The sequence below is a fragment of the Canis lupus genome, chromosome 4, assembly GCF_003254725.2.
Source record: "Canis lupus dingo isolate Sandy chromosome 4, ASM325472v2, whole genome shotgun sequence".
Classification (NCBI taxonomy): Eukaryota; Metazoa; Chordata; class Mammalia; order Carnivora; family Canidae; genus Canis; species Canis lupus.
Genome location: NC_064246.1, coordinates 39,259,310 through 39,281,089, shown reverse-complemented (window position 1 = coordinate 39,281,089; position 21,780 = coordinate 39,259,310). Strand labels below are relative to the sequence as shown.

General features: G+C 46.5%; 1 long non-coding RNA gene across 2 annotated transcripts; it reads left to right on the top strand.

Moving 5' to 3' along the window:
• The first annotated feature begins 8 nt into the window (after positions 1 to 8).
• On the top strand, positions 9 to 2,793 carry LOC112651916 (uncharacterized). Of its 2 annotated transcripts, XR_004814982.2 has the most exons (4): positions 9 to 23; positions 277 to 497; positions 1,293 to 1,437; positions 2,405 to 2,793. It is a non-coding gene; the product is annotated as an uncharacterized LOC112651916 (long non-coding RNA). The 2 variants fall into 2 exon arrangements; XR_003131155.3 differs by lacking the exon at positions 9 to 23 and having other exon boundaries at positions 220 to 497.
• The last annotated feature ends 18,987 nt before the right edge of the window (positions 2,794 to 21,780 follow it).

Genomic DNA, 21,780 nt, shown 5'->3' with positions numbered 1-21,780 from the left:
CCAAGAAGGAGGCGGCGGGGGAGGTGGAGAAAGGGGAGGCGGAGGGGGGAGGGGAGAGCGGGGAGGGCAGGGAGGGGGCGGGGGCGGGGGGGGCGGCGGCGGCGGCGGCGGCGGCGGCGGCGGCGGCAGGGGAAGCCGGCTCCGAGGCAACGGGGGTAGAGGTAGGAGCGGTAGCAACTGCCCGCTCCATCTCCGGCGCTCCGCGGATGACGTCACCGCTGGCCTTTGCATTGTGGGGCGGGAAGTTTTTGGCAGTCATCCTCGCCTTTCTTATAGGCAGAGGTCTGGCTCCTGGAAACTACAACCCCCAGGCTCCTGCTCGCTCGGCGCCAGTGTGCGGGACAGAACGCGAATTGGAGGCCCGGGCCCTCGTGATTGCCGCAACCTGCGTTGGCGTTTCTCGCGCAGTCCCTGCCCCGCTGGTTTTAAACCAGCAGGTCCCACCCAACTGCCCAATGATAAGAATCATCTGTGGGACTCGTTAACGGTATAAACAGGTTTGTTCGTGACATGTTCCGATTCAGTATTTTTCGGTCGGGCCCTAGGAATCTGTGCTTTTAACACGACCCCCAACGCCCTCCTGAGCAATAGGAGGAGCCCGGGCAATTTGGGCAACAGTAGACTAGTCAAATTTGTATTATGCCAAAAAGAGAAAGGTACTTTCTCTCCCTTCAGATTTTATTCTTTTTTTTTAAGATTTTATTTATTAATCATGAAAGACACACAGAGAGAGGCAGAGACACAGGCAAAGGGAGAAGCAGGCTCCATGCCGGGAGCCCGAGGAGGGACTCGATCCCGAGACCCTAGGATCACGCCCTGGGCCGGAGGCAGACGCTCAACCGCTGAGGCACCCAGGCGTCCCTCTCCTTTCATATTTTTTTAAAAAAATTTTTTTAAAGATTTATTCATGAGAGACACAGGCAGAGGAAGAAGCAGGCTCCATGCAGGGAGCCCGACGTGGGACTTAATCTGGGGTCTCCAGGATCACGCCCTGGGCAGACGGCGGCGCTAAACCGCTGCGCCACCCCGGGGTCCCCTCCCTTCAGGTTTTTATAGCAGTGCACACTTCTTTTAGGAAATTGGAAAATGACAACATTGTGACAAGAAGACAAAAGTTTCCGTGAATTCTTTTCCTGCGTGTGTGGGTTTCCTCCCAGATGATAGACACTGCCAATAATAGTGGTGATAATAATAAATTAATATCAAGTAAATGGGATATGTCAGGCACCATGCTAAACACTTTACACTTGGCAAGAAACTGAAAAGCAGGTAATGTCACTGCTGTTTTACAGATGCAGAAATGGAGACCATATATCGCCTGATCACATAGCTAGAGGCTGAAGAGGAGGCTTTGAACCCAGGTTTTCTGAATCCAAATTTTGCAGCGTTTAACCCAAGCTATGTTACTCCTGAGATCTTGTGGGCATCACACATCAGGTAAGGCGTTTTATCCTGATTTGTTTTTAGCCGCAATTCACCATGGGAACTTCAGGGCTGCCACCACTGTCCTCTCCTTTTAGCCCTTGACTTTTATTAGCTCAACTCCTGTCCACCTGGGGCAATTAGGTCGGCTGTTATTTCCTCATCTTACACAAGCAGTGGGGGTGGGCGTGGATGTAAATAATAATCTCTGCCATATCCTTGGTTACTGGGAAGAGGCAGAATGGACCGATCTGGGATGCTCTCTTGGTTGACGTTTCCTACCCAAGAGAGTTTGAATTAATCCTCAAAATAAATATTCAGGTGTTAGTTTATACTTATCCTTGAACATCAGCTCAGTCTTTCTCAATTAATGGCAAACATTAATGTTAATGACATTTTCTTAATACCTTACCATCCTTGAGATGACCCAGTGCATGTGCATGTGTGGAAAGGGTGGGTATCGTTTAAGCCACAACCTCCAGAAAAGAGAGAGGCGTTATAACAGGAAATGATGGATTCGCCTATTGATCTAATAAGAAAGTGATCCTGGAGATTGGCAGTAGGTGGTTCAATCTTGGCAATCTCACTGTAGGTTATTGGGACCTTGTGTCTTGGTCAGTGGCACTCCGAACTGTGATAAGTTGCTGCACCATGTATCTGTGACCTTGCCTCTGGAATTGGTATCAGTGGGTGGGGGTTTGAGGAGCTAAGGTGATTAAGCCTAGGGGAGGCTTATTGTTCATCCAGATTTTCAGTAGGAAGCCACCTACTTAAATCCAGACTGCTCTCATCCCCAACCAAGGAATGTGTAATACGTGATACACTAGAGGGCACCATTGCTATGTTAATAATCCAAGACCTTTAGACATTCTATGCAGATTATTGCTTTAACTTTGACCCAGGTAGTCTCATTTTCAGATATTCTTTAGGAAAAAATAAGTGTTGAATATATTTTTTAAAAGATTTTATTTATTTATTCCAGAGACACACAGAGAGAGAAAGGCAGACACACAGGCAGAGGGAGAAGCAGGCTCCATGCAGGAAGCATTATGCAGGACGCAATCCCAAGACTCCGGGATCATGGCCTGGGCCAAAGGCAGACCCTCAACCGCTGAACCATCCAGGCATCCCGATAACACAAACCTTTTTTTTTTTTTTTTTTCTGATAACACAAGACTTTTCTTTTCTTTTTTTTTTTTTTTAACACAAGACTTTTCATCACTGAATCATATTCAGAGTATGGATATACTAGAGCTTTTTTTTTTTTTTTTTTTGTACTAGAGCTTGTTGATCCATTCCCCTATGGAAGGACCTGATGGTTGCTTTCAAGTCTTGACCATCAAATAAATGAGCAATAAACATATGTGTATATTCTTGTGTGGATGAAAGTAACTCATTTCAGGAAATACATGGGGATGTGTTTTCTTTATTGTATCATGCACCATCTTATCTTTGTAAGAAACTGCCAAGGCATCTTCCAAATTGGCAGAGACATTTGGCGTTACCACCAGTAATGGAGTGTCCTGCTGACCCACATGCATAGCAGCATCTGATGCTGTCATCATATCAAATTTTATGCACGTTAATAGAAATCTGGTGGTCCGTCATTGTTTTAATTTCTATCACAATGACCTAATATACCATCCTTGGTAAGTGATTGTTCACATCTGTTCACCTCCCAGACTCTGGATATTCAGGAGTTGAGCAAAGCTCTGATCTCAGGAGAAGAAGAAAAGGTACATATTGCTAAGATTTCAGAGGTCAGGGATTTCTCAATAAAGCCCAGAATGGCACCTGGGCACATGTAGAGGGCTAGGCAGAGGGCCACCTGGTTCTGCCTTGTGATGCATCCTGCACTATTGCCCTTCTTGTCATTCCAACCCAGTACATGTGAGGGTAATTTTGTTTCTGGAAACAAAGTGACTATTTTTGCCTTGGGAGACCAGTACTCCAAAGGAAGATGTTTCCATTGACCTTGAAAACTTAAGCAGGTCAGAGACAGAAGCCCTCTGGTTTTAGTGGATATGTAACATTAGAAGCCATATTCTGAGCGGGTGCTGATCCCAAGCAGTGACAGGAGAGAGGTGAATAAGACCAGGGCAGGGGTGGAGCGTGTAAATTGTCCCATGTCCCTGTGGAACAGGAGCCATGTGTGACATGTGCTTGTATAATGCTCTACAGCAATGATGACCATACTCTCATCAGAGTCTCTCTTATCACACTTGGATCTGGAGAATCGAGCTTGAACACCTGAATGTTTCCCTACTACTGTATTGTGTCATTATATGGGGGCTCTGTGTGGAATGTTATTAAGTGTTGAAAATAAGTTTTAAAATCTTTCTTTAACAAGATTCCCAATCCCAGTGAATTGCACATACCAGCTTCTGGAATATTTTATATCAAAGACTGCATAAAAGAGTGGAAACTCCATTAAGCCCAAACCCAGGTCTCAAAGGAGAAAGGGCAGGAGCTGGAAAGAATTGAGATTTATAGGTTGCCAGGAGAGATATGAGAAAGCAGCCAAGTGCATGCATGGGTTTTTTGCATCAGGTAGCGCAGGATTGGAATTCCAGCTGTCACTTTGGGGCAGTGTGACTTTGGGAAAGGTGAATCACCTCTTCAAGCCTCCACTCCTCCAGACCTTGGAGATTAAGTGCCATTTTGGCAATCCATTTAGTATAATTCCTGGTCCTTAGCAAATGTTTTTTTTTTTTTTCCTTAGCAAATGTTTAATAACCTATTTCAGTTGCAGATTTACCTTTGGGTTGGTGGGTTATTTAATTTAATTCTGTCTCCCCCACTGACCTCTAAAGTCCATGAATGGATTGTCTGTTTCACCTAGACAGGCTCTTGGAAAATATGTTATGTATACATGAAAAAAATAACGAATGAGTGGGAAATTTGCTCTTCTACATATAGAATAAGGCTGTTTAAGATTTTTGATACTGGGAATGCCTGGGTGGCTCAGTGGTTGAGTGTCTGCCTTTGGCTCAGGCTGTGATCCCGGGGTCCTGGGATCGAATCCCACATCAGGCTCCTTGCAGGGGGCCTGCTCTCCCTCTGCCGATGTCTCTGCCTCTCTATGTGTCTCTCATGAATTAATAAATCAAAAAATCTTAAAAGATTTTTGATACTGCCTTCAATCAAATGTTAGAATACAGCCAATATTCAGAGGAGTTAGGTACAACCTAGAAAGCTGTCCATAATACAGGTCTAAATGGTCTATAATATATGACTACATGGACTAGGAGACTGGATCAGGGAGCCAGCCCCAAGGTTAGGAGTCAATCTCTGGGTTGCCTTGGTAACCTTCCATATCATCCAAGATCCTGGTCCCTAAGCAAGAGTATTCCGGAGCCCTAAGAACTGGATCCAGGCTGCATTTAGACACCACAGCCACTTGGGGTAGACACGTTGTTGATTCTTATTCACTTCGATGGTGTGGCCCTTTTTCTTCTTGTTTCTGTGTCGTCATCCAGAGAGCTCTGCCAATTTTTAGGCTGGACAGCTGTTCATTTCCTAATTAACAGCATCCAGAGTTTCTCAAGATTGCCTGTCTGTAGTGTGTTGGCTACATCTATGCCATGTGATCTCGGCTGCTTCATTTTGTTTCTTTCTGATGTTTTCCAGTATATCTAATGACAAAATGGATCCAAATACACACTAAAAAACAGGGCTTTAATAAGCAGGAGTTCTCAGCACCAATCAGTACTATCACTGCCTTTCCTACCAACCAAATATGCATCTTAGGTAACATTTAGGCTTTGCTGTTTTTAATGCATTGTCATTTGGAATTATTACTAAAGGATTTCTAGTGAAAGAGGCAACCTGAGATAATAATGAGAAGAGAGTGAGAAGTTTGGGATCTGGGTTGGGTTTGGACACAGCACCTCTGCTTATTGGCTGTGTGACTTAGAGTCATCCATTAACCAGTAAGAGCCTTGGTTTGGTCATCTGTAAAATGGAGATGATATTAATACCTACCTTTTGTTGCCCTGAAAATTAGCAGTTATGTATATGCAGAACCTGGTACATAGTAGGCCCTTAATAGCTAATAATATGGTCTTGATACTCGGTTGTATTCTATTAGTGGGACAGAAATCTTGATTAATATGTATCCAGAATTACCATGTACGTTACTTTAGGAGTTTTAATCATTTGATAACATAGGGAACCACTCAGCCATCCTTTAAATTAGTGAGCTCAGTAAAACCAAGTTCATAGTCCAGCCCTCTGCTATTGCACCGGAGTCTGGACCCATCATCTATGTTTGTCATATTACTTCTAACACCATACCTCATTCTCCAGTGACACTTCTATCTACCTATTTATTTCTAGTTGCTTATGAGGTATCCATTCTCTTTCTTTATCAACAGAACCCAATTTTGTTTGAAGCTGCAGATGCCCCTTTAAAATGTACTACCCTAGGTTCCTTTGTTGCTAGGGGTGACCATAGGTCCTGCTTCTGACCAAAGAGATATCAGCTGAGGTTCCTGGAAAACCTTTGCCTTGCTGATAGAAGCACCACCCCCTCCTGCTATATAGCAAGAAGGCACAGCAGTCATGAACCAATAAATGCCCTGAGGGTCAGTTGGGGCCATGTAATTAGTTCCAGTCAGTGATTTTGAGCAGCAGTGACTTGTGTCATTTCTGGGCCAGACCATTTACATACCAACATGAGACCTTCCAAGAACCCTCTTTCCATCTAGTGTGATCAGCAGCATGATTTCAGACAGTGGCTGATCTGTCATCCTGGGCCCCAAAGTCAGATGTGGAGCAGAGGCCCCACTGGCCCCTGACGAACATGTTGCAAGAGTGAGAAATAGCTTTGGTTGTTTTAAACCACTGAGCTTTTGGAGTTGTTTGTTAATGTGGCATACCCTAGTCTATTCTGAGTGATACAACCCTGATCACATTCCTCCACTAAATCCATCATCTGTGAAGTAACTGAATGCTAAAAACACCTGAGTGAACGGCTGACTGAATGCCAGGCCCCATCCCTTCTGCTCATGTCTAGAAATGATTGTACATCGGCCTGGTTTGATATGTACCTTCTTTGAGACAGCTTTAGTCAAGTCCTTCTTCAACTTTGATGGCCATTCAAATTCCCTGAGGACCTTATTAAAAATATAGATGCTTATTAAAATTATTAAAATAAAAAATTTAAAAAATTATAATAGATCCACCCAAACCTACAGAAGCAGTCCCTAGAGGTGAGTCAAGGCCAACTGCATTTTTAAACAAGTTTCTTGGGAGGTTCTGACAGTGGGCCAGGCAGGGCTGGGGACTATCATCTCTCTGGGTAGAAATTTCCAACTCTACCAACAGGCCAGAAAGGGTGATTATCTTCGGCATGTGAGTTTTCAGCTTCTCGCAGTCATTCCCTCCCCAGCTCCTGCTCCCAACCCCCCATCCCTGTTCCCAGGTGGCCACTTTGACCTAAAAGCAGTTACCTTTGGTGCAGGTTCCCTTGAATATGTCAGTGACATCTCCTCCCTGACCCTTGTGTCTCTAATCTGTCAGAAGGAGGGAGTTGAACCTGGGTGGCCAGAAGAGCCTTCTGTGAGAGGTGTCAGCACTTAACAGTCTCACATCTTTCACACACACACACACACACACACACACACACATCACATAGCGTCACGTGATTGTGCTGCTTCTAAGATAATGCAGGCTTAACACATATGTTATAGGTATAAATTCCTAAGTGAGCCGTATGCCCTGTGGTGTAGCCATCAGACAAAGTTTAAAGCTGTGTGACAGTTGTCTTCTTTATTCCTTTGGTGTTTCTCTGTGACTATATATTTAGCCTTATTTGAAGAGAATATATAAATTTGAAGATTGGATCCCAAGGCCCAGGGTAATGGCCCTTCTGACATCCCCTCATCCCACAATACCATGACAGGTCTAGGAGAGGCAGAAGAGGCCTGGTGTTGGGTGTCCTGAGCCACTTTCTGCAGCCAGGCTCTGTCAGGCCAGCAGAGGTCTCTGAACTGAGAGGAGTCCCTTCCATTTCTGAGAGCAGAGCTGGCTTTAGAGTGTGCTGGATCTTCATGGAAACTGAAATCCTAAAGATACATGACGGGGAGAGGCCGTATAGCAGGTTGCCCCAGCCAGAGGAAGGGAAGCAATATTTGTTGAGCGCCTACTCTACACCTGGCCCTGGTGGAAGCCCCTTACCCCTACTCCCTGTAGTTGCGCCAATGGCCTCACAAGGCAGACAGACATTCTTCTCGTTTTACAGATGAGGACATTGAGATACAGAGAGGAGAAGTCGGAATCAAAGTTCAGACAAAGTCTGCCTAATTCTAAAGGTAGGGTTCCACCTTCTATAATGGTCCCCCTTTTAGGGGGACTGTGACTTCTGGAGGCAAGCCTGAGAAGGAATTCTGGCCCACCACATTGTAGCTGTAGATTATGGGTCATGTCTCTTGTTGGAGCTCAGTTTTCTCACGTGTGACATGATGGTAGTGACAGAACTACTTCATAGGGATGTTATGAGAATTATGCGAGAGCTCCTGACAGGTGCTAAGCTCTAGATCCATGCTACCTGTGATCGTTCCAGAGAGAAGACCGGTGGCAATTTGTTGAATAGGGAAGGGCCTGCGCACAGGTGAAGAGGTATATGCATATAGATTTTATTGTTCCTGAACTCAGGAAGCTTTCTCAGGGCAGGGGGGCTGTTGTTTAATGTGGCCTTTGAGTGGTTGAGCTGCCCTGGTGATGACAAACATGCTGCATTCACCCCTCCCCATGCCTCTACTCGCTGTCTGCTGTTCCCCCCTGACCCCTGCCCTGGTGGCCGCTCTGCTGGGCATTCCGGGCTACACTGGGACATTCATATCCTTCTGAGCTCAAGGACAGAAGTGCATCGGGAGCCCCTGGGAGCTCCAACACCCTATGTCCTTACCTTCCTCCCAAGGCAACATAGCCAAGAAGGCTCTAGAAGGTGCCTGTGGGCTTACAGAGGAAGTGAGTGCTCTGAGCCCCCTGACTTCCTTCCATTGCCTTCTCTGGCCAATCCTATGAGGTAGCCATCTGGTTTCGGGCCCAGGTTGGCAGCAGGCTGAGTGTCTTTGGCAAGTTACTTACCTTCCCTAACAGGCCTCACTTTCTCTACCTGCAAAACAGGGTGAAAATCATCCCTACTTGCCATCATTTTTGTGAATTAATAAAATATGGTACATGAAGTATGTAGCATGGAAATTGGTGTACAGCAGGTGCTCAATACCTCATGGTTCTTCTTAACCCCTTGTCCTTGCAGTACATATCCTTGATAGTGGAGCTAAACCACTTCTTTGTTCACTCAGAAGTCATGGTATCTGCATTCTGTTCCAGGTACAGAGAGGTGGAGGGGAGAGAGGGGAGATACACACGTGAACTTGGCCTTGGTCCTCATCCCAGAGGAGTTCAAAACCTGGAGGGAGATGATTAATAGAGTGCCTGAAGAGGGAAGTGGGTACAGCGGGAACAGAGGGTGCAGATAATGGCTTGAGGTAGCCTTGGGGGGACATCACAGAGTAGGCGCTATTCGAGCAAGTTCCTACTGACTGCAGTGGGCTTTTGCCCTTCCTTTTAGAAGAAGTTCTCTTGAAGACCTCCAGTTTGTAAATCTTGGCAGGAAATGTAGAGCCCAGATACTTGATTTCTTAGCTTCCCAAACATGTGGCCTCAACTCCAGCTGTCAGAGGCCACCGTGGCACTCTGATGCAGCAGGGGAGCATGTGAGGAGGCAACAGGGAAGTGGTGTCCCTTTTGGGGGGGCCATGGTGGAGTTCCCGCATGGATCCAGTACCAGTACAGGCTGCATCAGAGGCACCTGCTCCCTTGTCTATCCCAGCACTGGGGTAATAATGTCACCATGGAACATCCAGTAGTGTGACTTCACGTGTGGCTCCTGTCCATGTCATCTTCCAGTCTGGATCTCTGGCCCTCTCAGAGATTCTGGGAGCCACACTGTGTCATTTACTATATACCTTTACTCCATTAATCAGCCAGAATTCATTTTTGTTGCAATTAAGAATATTTCCCAGATAAGTACTTAGAGAAGGGAGAGGCTTGGAGTCCCAGGCAGAGGGTACAGCTTGAGCAAAGGCCCAGAGGCTTTCTGGGCTTTTGCTCAGAAGAGCATGGATATATTCTGAAAGGAGTTGGAAGCCCGAAAGTTCTGTGGGACTGCAGAGAGTGTATTCCATGTGGGCTCTGGTGGGGACCAGTGAGAGATGAGGTCGGTGAAGTTGGGTGGAGCCTCAAATGCTGCCATTTTAGAGGTTGAATTTGACCTTGGGTTGGGGACAGTGAGTTTTAAATAGGGCAGGACCAGCATCAGATGTGCAATTTGCAAAGATTTCTCTAGGACAGCACAGAATGTGATTGGACTGGGTGAAGCTGGAGGCAGGGAGACCAGTGAGGAGGCTGCAAGACTCCTCTCACATGGAAGATGTCACCTAGGGCCCCTGCCCCTTGAGATCTAGCTCAGCTTTGCTCATCCCTGCTGCCCCTGCCATGGCCATCCTGGCCCTGCAGAAAGCCAAGCTTGACCCCTTCTAGATTCTCCAGTCACCTCTGCTTTGGAGCTCTTGCCTCTACCATATTCATTGTAGCTTGTGGATTTTTGTGTGAAACTCAGCATCTTGATCCTTTAGTACTGACTGAAATTCCAGAGATATCCGAGGAGGCACTGACATTTCAGCAACATTAAAAACAAGCTGCAAATTGTGCTTTCAACCTTCTTGTTCTTAGAGGACTTTCCATATCCTGAGGGATTCGTGGTCAGCTTTTTTTCTAATGAGTGCACTAGCCTCTGGCCAACTTATTATTTCCTGGCTCCTCTCCCCGTGCCCCATCTCCTCTTCACTCCCACCCTCATGGGTTGCCAGTGGAATGCCAACTTCTCATGATGGGATGCACTACAAGTCAGCTCTCTTCAGCTCCTCTTTCCAAACTGAGCCCCAGGCCCACTTTTGCATCTCCTGGCCCATCACGGAGGTCATCCAAACAGGATGGTGATCCTTTTAACAAGCTCCACACTCCTTTGAAGACAAGAGCAGTTAACATGACTTTTCTGTTTCTGCTGTAGCTGTTCACAGTTGTGTTTTGCTGTTAATAACTGTAAACCACAAAGTAACAGTGACTTATGCAAGACAAGAGCTTGTGTGTCTCATGTACGAGTCTGGAGGAAGGCAGTCCTGGCAGATAGGGAGGCTCCATGACCTTCCGACTCCTAAGCTCCACCATCTTGAAAGTGCTCCCTCATGATACAAAATGGCTGCCCCAGTCTTCTAGCCATAGGCTTGGAGCTTTCTCGTATGGCCTCCAGTTAAAAATTGGGGTCCATATTATTAAGGAAGAAGTGGCACATGTACATTGGGAGGAAACCAGTGGTCTGTGCTGTATCTGTGTATCCCCCACTTACCTCAGAAGCTACAACTACACTCTTCCCTGGACTGGGTATTGACGGGAGCTTTGGTGTTTAGTCTATTGATCATTGGCCAAGATGGTACCAATAATTGTTCTCACTCCTTTTTTAGAAGTGTCAACATTATAAGCTATAACACTTATATATTATAAGATATAACATTATATCTTCCTTTAGGAAGGGCTGTAGGTCCGGTCGGACCTGGGTGTATGAGGCCCTTCAGAGGTGCAGGCGGACTCATTGCTCCAGGTGCCTGGCTTCTCTGCATTTCTCTGAGGCTCTGCTTGCCTGTTGTCTCTCTGTGGCTGAAGTGGGTTAGGACCCAGCAGCCTATAGTTGTCCCAGCCCCTGCTGCCTGTCAGCCAGTTGCAAGCAGAGCGTTTGTTTCCAGTGAGAACATAGAGCTATGGAGAAGTGCCCATCTTTGTAGGGAGATGGTGCCATGGCTAAGGGGCCTCTGAGCAAGGATGAGGCTGCTTGCCCACCTGAGTGAGCTCCAGGAGTCTGCTCTTGGCTTTTTGCTCTGATTACTCCTGGCCCGACTGGTGCTTCATGGTAGACTGTGCCCTGTACGTTTGCTGCTGCCCTTGCAGTTTGAGTGGATTGCCTGCTGTGACCACACCTGAAAGTGGGGGATTCCTCGAGCCTCTGAGGATGCTAGAGGAATACACAGATCTTGGTAGCTCCACTTGGAATGAAACTCTGGTCCATTTCAGTGCCTTTTCTTCTGTTCTTGCCCTCAGTGGGTTGTGGTTGGCAGGCTTTTTGTAGTGGAACTGTGGGCATCATTAATGCTATTCACCAGATATTCAAAGCTATCTGCTCCTCCACCCAAGACAGGATTGTGCCTGCTGGCCCCAAAGCAGGGCCATGTGAGTAGTCCAGCCAACGAGCCATGAGTAGAAAAGACATGTATCACTTCTCGACTTGAGCCTTTAAAAATTGCTGCTTCAAATCTTCCATTCTGTCAGGGTGACAGTGGGCAGTGTTTGAAATGATGGATGCTCTGTCAGCCTGAGATCTAGGTTAAGGATGACCTGGAGCAGAGCCCCCAACTGGCCCCTGATGGCTATATAGGATGAGTAATAAATAAATCTTTAGTGTTTGAAGTCATTCAGATTTAGGACTTTTTTGTTATCACAGGATTACCTAGCCTACCTGACCAATGGTGCCCATTTACCATTTATATGGTTGTCTGGCATCCCAGTGCCTTTCCTGTTTGGAACTTTGCTCTATCCTCTGAGACTTATTTTTTTTTTTTTTCCATGTGAAGGATTTTTATTTTTATTTTTATTTTAGTATATTTTTTATTGGAGTTCTATTTGCCAACATATAGTATAACACCCAGTGCTCATCCCATCCAGTGCCCCCCTCAGTGCCCGTCACCCAGTCACCCCAACCCCTCGCCCACCTCCCTTTCCACCACCCCTTTTTCGTTTCCCAGAGTTAGGAGTCTCTCAGTTTCTGTCACCCTCTCTGATTTTTCCCACTCATTTTCTCTCCTTTGCCCTTTATTCCTTTTCACTATTTTTTATATTCCCCAAATGAATGAGACCATATAATGTTTGTCCTTCTCTGATTGACTTACTTCACTCAGCATAATACCCTCCAGTTCCATCCACATCGAAGCAAATGGTGGGTATTTGCCCTTTGTGATGGCTGAGTAATATTGAGAGGCAGAGCCTTCCTGTGGAAGGTGAAAATGCCAGCTACCCACCCACCTTCCCAGCCTCCCTTGCAGCTCAGGTGGAGGCATGTGGCCAACGCCAGCAGAGATTGTGCTAAGCTGAGGTGCCAGGGACTGTGTGTTTGTAGCAGCTGCAGTGATGACAGTCCTGGGCTGGTTCTGTAGCTAGAGTTTGGGTTATGCTTCTGGCTGTGTGACCTCCCTTTTTTCTTGCCTGCTTCCTAGCCTCGTTTTCCAGCCTTCCCATCTGTTCTGTGAGCACCCAGTATCCTTTCTATAAATTGCCTTTCAGCTTAAATCACCCAGTGTGCATTCATGCTGTTGGAGACCAGGAGCCTTGGACCAATACAGCCAATTAGGGGGCAGTTATGAGGCTGCAGGGAGGCAGGAGGGAAGGAATTGGCAGGATACTGCTAGCTTCTCTTACCCTTCATGAGCTGCTTCCCCAGGAGCAATCCTTGTCTATCTTAGCCTAGAGCCAGGCAAGAGGTACCCCTAGGGGGTTCTGGTCAGACTTGGGGCACCTTTAGGCATGTGAATCATACATTCCTTATCTGTAAAATGGGGTAAATAGTAGGGGGTGTTTGCGAGGAATGTATTTGAAAGAGAATACATTTGGGAGAGTTCTGGGAAACCTAAGTCACAACCCTGCTGCAAGTTTACCACTTTATCCTTTTAAGCATTAACTTGCCTGAGTATATCCAGCTGGGGACTCTTAGGTGGTATGACTGTAAAATGGGGACTGCCCCTCATGATGCAGTTCTGTCACTCACCTCCTGGGTGGTCACAGCTCAGTCCTCTTAATTCTGACCCGTCTGAGGTTCTGCCCAAGAGCCCAGAGACCTCATATCTAAGGTAATGAGAAGATTCCTAATGAACTTGGCAAAAAAGCAGAGAAATGTAAAGGTGGGAAAGGATATTAGGGATTATTTTCTTCAATCCTTGCAATTTCCAGAGCTCAGAGAGGAAGACCTGACCCGCAACCACACGGCAACTCTTGTGGCTGAGCTGGGGGTTGGGTTGCAGATCATTTCACTCTGACAGTGCATCGTAATCCAGAGGTATACTTGTGCTGTCATACACATTTGCAAAAATGATTTGGAAATATAGCAACTCTTCCTCAAATTTACAAGCCTCATTTCATAGCAACCTATGATCACCCGATCATTATGCCCCCTGGAGAAGGATCCACATCTTTTTTGCTTTCTCAGCCATCTAAAACACTTTATTGCGGAAGGGCGAAAAATTGCTGAATTGATCTTTTTAAATTAACATGGGATCCAAATGAAAGAAATTTGGAAGAAGAGAACTTTCTCATCCAAGTGGCTGCCAGCACCCAGCCCCACCCCCACCCCCCCAGCCGAAGTGTCCCTTGTTCTTGCCTGCTCTGTCCCAGATTCATGGGCAGCTCTCCGAATCGTTGGCAATTTTCTCTGCACTGTCCTGACAACCTCGGGCCATGAAATTAAAAAGCTAGTTACCGAATCTTGCTCCTAACAGCTTTGTCCTTGCCAGTGATTCCACAGAGAAATCTGGAAGAGGGAGCCTCCACTATGCCTGCAGTAGGCTGAAATGCCACTGGAATGACAATGGGCTTCACCAGGGGAGGGGGAGAAAATGCACAGTTTGCCAGGAATGAATGCATGAAAGAAAGAGGAACTTTGGGCTTCCGATTGAAAGATTCCAGTGTCCCAGCAGAGGTCTTGATGGGCCTTTACTCTAGGACCTGCTACAAGATGCTGAACAAGGCACATTTCCCCACACCAGTGCCCTCTGGTCCTCCGCCAGGGCCCAGAGCTCATAGCTAGAGAGCTGGGGAGTCAGAATTTGGGGAGGAAATGGCTCCAAACTGGGATGAACCCTGGGAGGCCAGCCCCATCTAGCCAGCCTGCCTGTGGCCAAGGCCCCACCCATCACCACCTCAAGTCTTTCCCCTGAATGTAGACACTAGTGCTTACTCCACATACTGTCACCACCAACTCCCACTCCCAAGGAATTTTAAGAACTATCAAAACCTGAAGAATTTTAATTACCTCTAATTAAGAAAAATATTTCTAGAAGACCACTGTGGAGTGGCTCACTGCAGCATGGGTGTCACTGAGCTGCAGGTGGGTGGGGCTCAGTCTCTTGGCCTTGGTGCCTACACAGAACAAGGGCCTGGTAGATACTCGGTGGGCAAAGGAGTCAGAACAGCTCTCTTGCCTGTATTGCCCCCTCTAGGCCCCGGGCTTACAGCCTGACACATGGATATACAGGGAAGGGGGAAAGAGGTGTTTGAGCTCTGGGTCACCAGAGAGGCTAAATAAGGTCTTTGACTTCATAGCCGAGAGACCTTGAACAAGTTGCTCAATCTCCCCAAATATGGCTCCTTGTCTGTGAAATGGGAGTCACCATGGTGGCCACTCAGAGGGAAGCTGTGAATTAAAGGCTTACAGGTCCAAGAGCTGGCTGTATAGTCATTATTGAATCATAATAAAAACTTCCCAGGACCTGGAACCAGAGCCCATCCTGACCAGGAGATTCTTCTTGAGAGCTTTGTTTTCACTATCCCTGGGGGACTTGAGATTATTAGTGTCGTTACTGGACAGGCCTGGCATCGAATGGCCCCTGGGAAGCTGTGTTGGTCCTCACTGTTGAACTGACCACACGCATTCACTCAGTCACTCAGTTGCTGCTTCATTTATCTGTACCATGTTTATCAGGTGCCTTCTGTGTACTGCCCTGTGCTGGGGTTTGGGCTAAGGGAGTAAGTGAAAGGTGGCATGGGCTTGGAGCTGACAAGCAAGCAAGAAATAAACAAGCCAAATCAAAATCAAAACCATTTTGGGTTTAGGTCGGGAGGGGGTCAGGGAAGGCTTCTTTTTGAGAGGCGTTGTTTGAACTGAGACCCAATAATAAGGAGCTGGCCGTGTTCAGACCTGAGGAAAGAAGCCAGGGAAGGAGCAAATCAAGACTTAGAAGTGAGAACAAGCTTGCCCAGAGGCGTAGTGTGTCCATGGTTGATGGAGTGGTGGGGTGGTGGGACAGGGGTAGCGGATGGGTTCATGGGAGAGATCATTTCACAGGAGGCCTACCTGGAGGGTTGGTGCTGGGCCTGCAGTCCAGGACATGTGCTGCGGGTGGAATACTGTCACTGGGGTCTTCCCTGAGGCTTGTTCCAGACCCCTATGTGTCCTACACCTGCTGTGACAGGTCTTACAAAATAGAGATGTGGCACCACCAGACACCACATTATTATGTATGGCCCACCTTCTCAAAAGCACATGTCTCCCTGACCTTGAGGTCATGCCTGGCTCTGGAGGATGTACTTTCCTGTCTGCCACCAGGCTCTCCTGCTACCCATCCTGTGTGGAGCACATACTGGTGCTGGCTGCCAAGGATCTAGGCTGCTAAAGTCAGAGATGCTCTTCCCAAGATGCGTCCTGATTGGGACAGTGGTCAAGTAAACTCCATGGTGGGCCTGTCCTCCAGGGCCCCAGCCTGAGCTCACCCTTATGACCAAGCCTCCCCTGGTCTGATCTGTGCCAAACAAGGACCTGCAGCCACCCTGGAGGTCAGATCCGGGGTCCCAACACTGTACTGACATGACTAGCCAACACACAAAGGGCTGCCCACTTGAGCTCAAGCAGCCAAGGGCCCTTTGGTGATATGGAGCCTGAGACTCTTTGTGTTTCAAGGAGCTAAGAAGCTAAGAGACATTTAATCCAGTCCCATTCACTCATTCATTCATTCATTCATTCTTAGAAAATATTTGTGCAGCACCTGCCATGTGCTGTGCATTATATAAATGTCAGGTCATATGCTATACATGGGGAACTATGTGGTGAACAAAATAGAAATGGTTCTGGTCTTTATGGATATCAGCATTTTTAGGAGGATGAACAGACACAATATAGGCAAGCCAAAGATATGTAATTCTGAGCCATGATAAGTGAGAAAAAAAGACAAGAACAAGACCTGCCACATATGTCACAGACTCATATGTGCTCGAACCTGACCTCACAGTACAGGTATGAATGCTCAGATAAGGTTCAAGCCTCACAAAAATATCCAGAATGCTCGAAGCATCTGTGAGTTTCAACATTATTCATAATACATGCCAGAAAAAATGAAAATGAAAACTATGTTATAGGGAAAGTCTGAAATCTTTCCAGTTTTGAGATCAGCTGGTGAATCCTGATGTTAATGAAAGTGGTTAAGTTTGATGGTCATCGACTGCATTTGTAAACTCAAGAGATGTGAACAGGTGACACATATGTGTAGCATCTCCCAAGTTGAACATTGCAGTGGGCACCGGAAATCCCCAAGGTGTTAACTGTCTACTGGGAGCCTGCCCACCCAACTGTTTGGAGCACCCTCCCAGGCCTGGGCTGGGCCACTCCAGAGAAGGCTGGGCTGCAAATTCTGGTTGTCTGTTCTGTTTTCCTTCAACATTTGGCTTTGTCACCAGATTTCTGTGGAGATTAACCTGACAAAGCCCCAAGTATAGTTCCTTCCATGGTGGGTTAGGTTTTCATACTCGATGAAGTCAATTATACCTACATCTTGGTGAAGCAGGCACAGAAGGGGAGGTTTGTATCGCAGAAAAAGCTCTTTTTAGATTAGGCAAAATAGAATTCATGCTTGAGAAAAGAGTGCTATTTCTGTCACCGATCTGATTTTGTACCCATTTCAGTTTTAAGCTCTATGTCCCATTCCAGAGCAAAATCCTCCTCCCCCTTACTTCCCCTCCTCCCCCCACCTCCTCCTTCCCTGATTCCGATCTTCCCCATCCTCCTTCTCCCCTTCTTCCTTCCTCTTCCTCCACCTCCTCATTTCCTTTCCCCTCCTCCCTCTCCTCAACTCTTGCCCATCCTCCCTCTCCTCCCTCTCATTATCTTTTCCTCTTTCCTCTATCCCCTGCTCCTCTTCTCCCTTCCTCCCCTCCTCCCCTCCTCATCTCTCCTCTCTCTCCTCCCCCTCATCTTCTCCTCTTCTTCCCGCCTCCTCTTTCTTGCCCCTTTCTTCCTTTCTCCCCACTTCTCCTTCCTTTCCTTTGTATTTCAGTCCACATTTATTTGCCTTTGATTTGAGGAACAGTAGTGATGAGGAGACTTACTGTTAGAGAGAAATCAGATAACCCTGGCACTGCTGACCTAATTTATAGAAGTTCCTCTGTTTTCTTTATAACATAGGAACAGTTCAACACCCCATGTATTGATTTGAGCATATGTTTGTTTTTGCTAGTCTTCTGGGTTCTGTGAAGAAGAAAAGAGGAATAAAGAGGACAGCATCCTCCCCTTTAGCAACTTCCTATCTCAGTGGGAACCTCCTGTGTGATGGGAACTTTTTATCTAGAGACACTGGAGACAGACCCAGGATGCAATTGTCTGCATGCAGTTCTCAGGCAGAGAGAATGGCTCAGGCTGCAAATGCTAGTAGACATCAGGGTCAGAGTGGGCTGGAGGAAGGCTCTGTAAATAGTGTGGTGCTTAAACTGAGCTTTGGAGTTAGGAATGATCTGAAATTGGAGAGGTGGGCACCTGTCCCTCCCCAGATTCCAATTCCTGTACTGTGTAGACCTGCCTTCTTTTATTTTTATTTTTTTTAAAGATTTAATTTATTTATTCATGATAGTCACACAGAGAGAGACAGAGAGGCAGAGACACAGGTAGAGGGAGAAGCAGGCTCCATGCAGAGAGCCTGACGTGGGATTCGATCCCGGGTCTCCAGGATCGCGCCCCGGGCCAAAGGCAGGGGCCAAACCGCTGCGCCACCCAGGGATCCCTAGACCTGCCTTCTTGACCAGTATTTTAACCTTTTCCTCCTCATAGCAGCCCCCTACCATGGGACCTTTCTTGAATTGGACCTTTCCTTCCCACTTCCCTCTTGAAGCAACCAGCCCTGTCACTCATGCTCATAGCATAGATGTTTCCCTTGGTGCTCCCAGTGGAAGCAGTGTGGGTGACAGATCGGGCATGGACTTAGAGTTCATAGTGATCTGAGTCTGGATCCTCTTCTGTTTGAGACTTGTGGACCTGGGCAAAATGATCCACAGGTTGGGCCTCTGCATCCTCTCTTGTACGTGGGGGTGATGATCCCTATGTCAGGGTTATTTTCTGGATGAAGTGGGATAATGCATGGGTAAAAGTTCTGATGCAAGTAGAGACACCCTCAAAATACTGGTTCCAGCTTTGCCCCAGTTTATTTCAGCCAAGCTTGATGGCAAAGAGGACTGGTAGGGGAGACAGAAGAGTGAAAGCACTCACTCTGGGGCAGCTATTCACTCTGGCCTTGGTCCTGGTTCCCGATTCTAGGAGAGGTGGCTTTTGGGCACGTGACTTATCTGGAGTCTTCCCAATTGCTGTGCTCAGCATGAAACTGGATAATGTATGTGAAGTGTTGCACCCAGGGGCTGACAGTGTAGAAAGTACTAGCATCACCATCGTGGCTGAGCCCAGGCCACAGAAACTGAACCCCTTGGCAGTATCAGAACATTTATACCAATCTTAGAAAGATGATGAAGCATGTTGGAAAGGATGGATCATCTCCATGAAGTCTTCACACAGAGCTGTTCCCCATCTCTAGTAGAGGTCCCCACATGCCAGAACCATTTGGAAATTGGACCTGGGAGCCCCAATGTGACTGATTTTCTTGAGTTGCCCTCTGGAGCTCCCACACAACATTCCATCCTCAGAACTCACAACGATGCCGAGAGCTCATCACGTATCAATAACAGAGTAACCAAACCCAGGGCAGCCGGCATTCTGTGGCACTCTGTTTGCTGATCTGACAAACAAACCACGCACAGACAACAACCCGCCGGCCTGCTGCAGGCAGCACAGAGCCCAGGGACAGGAAGCTCTCCTTGCCTGCTTATTAGAGTGACAGCAACAGAGATCAAAGTGTAATGCACTGTTATCTTTCTGTTTTCAGGTGCCCAGCAGGATTGAACGGGCTGCCTCATCCAAGGAGCCCGTGGAGGGTGGCTGGGCAGAACCAAAAAAGGAAGGAGACTCAGCTGAGACATGGCCAACCCTACCACATTTTTAATCAGGGCTCTGAGTGCCCGGGGCCCTCCCCAGGACTTGGCTGTCAGGCCTGCTTCCATTATCTTCAGACTGCTCAGGTCCACGCAGGTTTGGCAGGCAGGAGGCACAGAACAGAGGGACCCAACTGAATAAACCCTCAGGAATAGAACTGCTTGCGGAAAAACCAAAGTAATATCTGAACCTATTTCTGTGCTTCTAGACCTGCTTAAAATGGATGCTGCTAACGGAGCCTGCCCTTACTATTGGAAAGTGGGCCGTGCAACTGATACCAGGCAGGAATATGCTTGCTTACTCCTTTACCCTACACGATATTTAACAATAGTAATTATGATGATGATAGTGAAGACAAAAGCAGCTCACACAGATTGAGTGCTTACTATCACTTACTATTGAGTGCCAGGCAGTTTTCAGAGCACTTGACATATGTGAATGCAGGCAGTTCTGGTTTTAATCTGGACTTTCCTTATGAATTTTTTTTTGTTCTGGTTTTAATCTGGACTTTCCTTATGAAATTTTTTCCTCTGTGTCCTTGAGGAAGTTACCCACCTTCTCCAAACAGAGAGATAATTACATAGGTTTGGGGAGAGAATTAAATATGAAGTGTGAGGTATATAGTAAGTTGCTCCGTGATGGTGACTAATATTATTTTTATTAATAATGTGAACTCTCCTGCTTATTTTCTTTTTTATACCTGTTTCCAAAGGTCTTGCCTTTCTACGACCTGTTCTTCTGAAACTGGGAATATAGAGATCCACCTTCTCTTTCTGGACGAACTCCTATTTAACCCTCAAGACCCATTTCAAAAGTTTTCTACACTGGTAAACCTTTGCAAAACCAGTTTCCACAGTGCAAAACAAATTGCTCTCTCTGCCACACCTCCATCCTGGCCCTCCTTACATCATATGGTAATTGGGCCTGTTTATAGTCTATCTTCTTGGACAGCTTGGAACTTTCCAGAGATGCAATATCTACTGCACTCTCCTAGTTTAGCAGTTCTCCAGGTGTAGTATACAGACTCCTGGGCATCTGCAAAACACTTTCAGGGGGTCCTTGAGGTCAAAACTGTTTTCATAACTCTCAGATATTATTTGCATTTTTCATTCTATTGACATTTGTAGCAGTGGTGGGTAAAACTGCTGGCACTGCTTTGAATCAAGGATATGGCATCAAAATGTATAAGGAATCGTTGTATTCATCACCATCACACAGTTGCATTAAAACACATGCCAATTTCTTCACTTAAGACTGTCCTTAATGAGGCAGTAAAATGATTAACTTTATGAAATGTCGACCCTTGTCTTTTTAATAATCTGTATAAAGAAAAGTGGGAAGTACATTTAAAGCACATCAGCTGCGTACAAAAGCACCATGGTTCAAGGTAATGTCGAGAAAAACCATGTGTGTGATTGAATTGTGAGCAGAATTAGTCATTGCTTTTTCATGACAGGTGCTTTTTACTTGAAAGAACAAATGACAAACACTGGTTATTCTGATTTGGGTATTTGGCAGATATTCTCTCAAAAATGAGTTAAGTGAGTCTGTCACTTTAAGGAAAGCAACTGGCGGTATCTGTTACCAATGAGAAGGTTCAAGCTAAGTGAAAACCAGAAGTTTGGAAAGCTTTATCTGCCATTCTGAACTTGACATCTCCTCATTGAATATCCTGGAAGAGAATTGCAGTGATAACTGGAGAATTGGAATTTTTGATACTATATAATGAAATGTGCACATATTTGGAAGATCTGTATGAGTCAGTGAAGCAGTTGTTTCAAATAAACAATCAAGATGTTTTAAAATCACACATGGGTAAAAGACCTATCGAGAGTGCAAGATGGGCACCTGGGTGGCACAGTCATTTGAATGTCCAACTCTTGATGTTGGCTCAGGTTGTGGTCTCTGGGTCATGAGATCAGGCCCCGGGTCAGGCTCCATGCTCAGCACAGAATCTGCTTAAGACTCTCTCTCCCTCTCCTTCTGCTCCCTGCCCCCCATGCATGCATGTGTGCACTCTTTCTCTCTCTCAAATAAATAAATCTTTAAAAAAAAAAGTACAAGACAGACCAGTGGATTTTAATGTTGCAGAGTAGAAAAGTTCAGCTACACGGTTTCAGATTTTACCTCACAACAACCCTTAACCAAAACTTGTCAAGTGTAAGGGCACCAGGATGGCTCAGTGGTTGAGCATCTGCCTTTGACTCAGGTTGTGACCCCGGGGTTTTGGG